The sequence below is a fragment of the Propithecus coquereli genome, unplaced genomic scaffold (genome assembly GCF_000956105.1).
Source record: "Propithecus coquereli isolate 6110/MARCELLA unplaced genomic scaffold, Pcoq_1.0 Scaffold176, whole genome shotgun sequence".
In the NCBI taxonomy this organism is placed as follows: Eukaryota; Metazoa; Chordata; class Mammalia; order Primates; family Indriidae; genus Propithecus; species Propithecus coquereli.
The window spans coordinates 1,285,855-1,290,894 of record NW_012142301.1 but is presented as its reverse complement, the minus strand read 5'-3'; the positions used below and the strand labels follow the sequence as shown (position 1 = coordinate 1,290,894).

General features: G+C 39.3%; 1 long non-coding RNA gene across 1 annotated transcript; it reads left to right on the top strand.

Moving 5' to 3' along the window:
- Window positions 1–1,869: 1,869 nt before the first annotated feature.
- Window positions 1,870–4,825, top strand: LOC105808512. Its single transcript, XR_001137386.1, has 2 exons — window positions 1,870–2,492; window positions 2,959–4,825. It is a non-coding gene; the product is annotated as an uncharacterized LOC105808512 (long non-coding RNA).
- The last annotated feature ends 215 nt before the right edge of the window (window positions 4,826–5,040 follow it).

Here is a 5,040-nt window from a genome sequence, read left to right as displayed (position 1 = left end):
AATTAAAAAAACACAGTACAACTATTTATATAACATTTACATTGTATTAGTTATTATAAGTAATATAGAGATGATTTAAAGTATATGGATGGCAGGATGTGCATGCATTATATGCAAACACTCCTACTTTTTTTTTTTTAAGGCACAGCATCTTTCTCTTGTCACCCAGGCTAGAGTGCAGTGACATGATCATAGCTCATTGCAACCTCCAACTCCTGAGCTCAAGCAATCCTCTTACCTCAGCCTGCCAAGTAGCTAGGACTACAGGCATGTACCACCATGCCTAGCTAGTTTATTTTATTTTATTTTTTTTTATGGAGATGAGGACTTGCTATGTTGCTCAGGCTGGTCTCGATCTCCTGGCCTCAGGTGATCCTCCTGTGTCACCTCCCATAGTGCTAGGATTACAGGTGTGAGCCACCACTTCAGGCCCTATTCCATTTTATATCAGGGATTTGAGCATCCTCAGAGTTTGGTATCTGTAGGATTCCTGGAACCAATCCCCTGCAGATACTGAGGGATGACTAGATTACCCATAGATTCTGGACTTTAAACTCAATGCCATGGCTGGAGAAGACTTTGGGGTGTCCCTCTAAGAAACGAGGTGGGTGTAATTGTAATATACATGTGTGCTGGGGGGAGAGTGAATTGAATATCTGGGGAAACAAAGGGGTAGACCATGGCAGATACCAGTATTTCCAGTTCTCCTTTTTCAGTCCTCTGTTCAGTGGCCCGGGACTGGATGATTGGTCCTCTAGCCGGGCTGTATGTGTTAGGAGGTGACACATACTTCCAGGCCTAGAGCACATAAGAGCTGGTGCACTGTTATCCACACTTTCCTCTCCTTCCTCAGTGAACCCAAAGTTTTAGGTTGAGATGGATATACCGTAAGATTGAGGCACTCTTGAAAACTGAGCATAAAGGCTTTTAACAAGTAAAAGTGCAGTACACATTTTTAATTTGTTTTGTGGTGGTGGTGGTGGTGGTGGAGGGCACCCATTTAAGAGCTTCCATGACTTACATGGATTTTATGCGAGCAAGAAAAAAATTGTGTGTTTAGCCACCTAAAAGGATTTGTTTTATGAACTTTAGATTCGGTTGAGCGGCTGTACTCGGGGATCCAGAGGGTCACATGTGGCCCCAAGCCCACAGGTTCCCCACCCCTGAATGGATAGTTTATCTTAGACCATTCAGTGCTAAATATATACATTCATATGTAGAAACATATATCTATACATATCTGATGGATGAAATAGGAGAAAATAAATTCCAACTTTTAAAACAAGAAAAATATGAGTAGCTGTTTAATGTATCTCAATTGAAGCTTTCTAAATATAATGTAGGGAAAAATAATACAGGTGAAAAAATAGATCTGACTACCTGCAAATAACATTTTTGAATATCAAAAATATCATAAGTTAAATGGAAATTAATGACATGCTGAGTAAAAACATTTTTTTGCAACAAAGGGTTAATGCTCTAATATATAAGAAGCTCTTAAAATGAGTAACTTAAAATACCAGCATCACACACATATACAAAAAAGCACAAAGAATATAAGCTTACAATTCTTATAATTCATGCAATCTGAAATATAGACAGCTGCCTTCCAGAGCCATCTGACCCTGAACCAGTGATGAGGTGCGTGTTTGCATTCCTGCTCAATTAGCAATCATAAAAGAAGTTGGCAAATAAACACCCTGAAATATTTTACATACCAGAGTTTACTCATATACATATTTATAAGAAGTAGGAAAATGAATGATTCTAGATTTTAAATTTTTAATATTTTTCTGTATGTCCAACTTTCTCTAATAAGCACTTATAATTTATAAAATATAAAAAATATTATATATTTTCAGATGAGGCAAGAGGAATGGTGTTGGATCTTCTAGTTACAAACCACAGGATCTGAAAGATAACAACGAATGTCCCCAGCAAGCTCCGATTCGGGAAGTCGTTGGTTGAATGGCGTGATCTGTAAAGGGATCTGACCTCCAGAGAGACTGACTCATAAATAATTATTACTTTTTATAATACAAATGTTTTTTGAAGAACAGCTAAAGTCTTTATTTAAAAAGCATTATGCCCCTATGAGATTTTTCCATCCCTAAGATTAATATCATAGTTGGGAAGGCCTGGGTGTTTTTCTACCTTATAATCATACATGAAGAATTATTTTGTGCAGTGCCACAGGTTAAATGCATATCATGAAATCCACTTCCCTCCCTATTGCCATTTCTGTCACTTAATTCAATGAAAGTCCACAAAAATACAGTATGACTCAGAATATTGGAGCTATGGCTAAGCAAGAAAAGTTCATTCAAAATTGATTTTCTTTCAGGAATCCTTGATATTCTTCATTCCAATTGTTCACCTCTACTGTAGGGCTCAGTAAACACTTAAGGAAGTTGCCATGCACTGCAGCCTGCCGGAGACATGAAGGAATGTACAGGAGGATAATCACAACATCATCAACCCAATTCTCCAAGGTAGCTGGCCAATAATGCTGTTCTAATTGAATAACTTATCCACAGCTATTTCCCCTGGGAGAGCCGAAGGCTCAGCCTCGGCAAAGAGGCAGATGGTGCCGCATATACAATGAAACCTGTAATTTTCTCTTGCCATTGGACATGTTAACAGTGGGCTGTTTCTGCTTATTCCTTAATATTTTATTTTAACAGTCCCTTCCCAAATTATAATGTACCATGAAACAGCCAAAGACGGATTCAGTGATACATATCATATTTAATTTATCATACCTCTAGCTCAGCGAACAACTCACTTGGTAATCAGCAGCAGTATGTGTCAGAGACAGGTGCAAACTGAAATGAAAGCGACAGAAAAGGACCCAATTAAAACCCAAAGGGGAGATGAGTTTTCAGGGTGGTGTGGCATTAACTAGCAGCAAAGTGTGGAATATTAAAGGCATTCTAACTCTGATTTTTTAAAAGACAGTCATTTGCCGTGGAAGATGCACACCCAATGTTTTGGGAAGACAATGGGAAGGCTCTGTTTTCTGCTACGAGAGTGATTCAACCACTGGGATCTGGAAGGGAATGAAGGGCTGTGTGGCTGCTTGATTTTCATCATCTAGCTGCAGCCAAAGTTGGAAGAGAGGGAAGTGCAGGCTTAAAGGGCAAGTAGCGACAGCCCATCAGTGATCTAGCAACACGACAGATGACAGGCCCAGAGGCAAACCGGGGCCACCAGCCCATCAGCCTGCGCAGGCTGCCAAAGAGCAGCTAGCTGCAGCTATGGAGGAAGATCATCCAGGCTTGAGCATTTGGGCCTTGCTGGGTCCAAAGTCTTTGTGCCCTAGAAACAGCCCTCTCCATAGAGAGACCCATTCCTAAAAACCAGTGAAAAGGAACCAAAGTGGAACAGACGCAGAGAAAGGAGGACCACTCTATCATTCTTGTGCAATAATACTTCCTAGGCAGAAAATATGCCATAAAAAATATTCCGTTCTGCAAAGCTACGTCTTGGAGGAGGAGGGCTTTCATAGCAGTAGTGAATAAGTGGGCCATTGCTGACGTTTATCAGAAATGCCAAGTCACAGGAAGAAAGCGCTTGAGGTCACAGGGCAGCACAGGTCTGCCTGTGGTAATTGAAAACAGGTGATGAGATTGGGTGGATTTTATTTTGGAAAGGTAAATCGGTGCTGCAGCACTCTGACATGGGTAATTCATGAAGCCTCTGGTTTGGATTAGACACCCAACATGCCTTTCAGAAAGAAATGACACAACAATTAACGTGTCAAATAATAATGTGCCACTTGGAGATGGATAATTGTACCCAGCGTTAGGTAGTTATTAGGTCAGAACGAATGCTCATCCTTTCAAAGGCAGCAGCGTCTATTCACGCTGGCATCCCACTGTAAGTACAGTATTGTGTTCATAATCACACGGGCTGAAGCTGGGAACATTGGGTTTTATCTGATTCTTCTCCATTTGGAAAAATACTCTGATGATTCCCTAAACAGCAAACTCAGTCATGTGAAACACAAATGAGTATGATGAAAGATTGTCATAGTCGGAGGAGAGGCTTTCTTTGCTTTTCACATAAAATAAAGCAGGAGGACTGTCCCTAAGAAGCTTTGAGCATATGCAACAAAAACTATCAGACCTCAGTTTGCTCATGTGTAAAAGATAGTCTTTCCTCCTGATGATTTAATGCACGAGGACATCCGTCAGTCACATCATGGCCTCGGAAGTCCTTGTTCAATTTCTGGTGCCATAACTTACTCGATGTGGGATTTGGACAAGTCATTTAACCTCACTGAGATTCTGTTTCCTCATTTGAAAAATAGAAATAGAAGAACCTGCTATATATTCAGCTCCACATTTGTTGAGAAGGTCAAAGAAAGGATATGAAAAGATATTTTGCAAATATAAAGGATTATATAAATATAAGACACTATTTTATTAATGTTTCAGATCAATTAATGTTCAATTTATGGTCAAATATGCTATCTTTTGAGCAGAGACAGTTTTACCTTAGAAAAACTGGGCGATGGCTTCAGTCCTTACAAATCAAAGGACTTTTTCATGAATCTGGGCCCTCATTACCACCTGCCCAAGACTAAATTAAATACTCACTTTATCCAACCAGGAATGAGAAACTGAAATAAGTAATTATTATGTATACATTTGCTTCTGCTTCATCTACTCAAGCATATTTGTGGTGAGATATAAAACAAAATATTTAGCCATTTTTGGAAGGAGAGAAATACTGTGTTTGGGGGCATTTCACCTGCATAGCCTGTTAAACTGGTTATTGTCCAAAAGTATTTAAAGGAAATAAAATATGATTATGTGCTACATGAAGTGTTCAATAGGATTTTATGGGCAAGAATAGTTTCTATGTCTTGTCCTTCTATGAGGATGCATTCTCAAGTGACATCTCGACTACATGGACCACAAATGGCAAAAAAAAAAAAAAAAAATTTACAGTGTGGTCCTTGAACCTGAGTAGCTTATGATGGACAGTCTTACCTGTAAAGTGATCTTGTTAGGGGAAATCAAGCTAATCTATAAT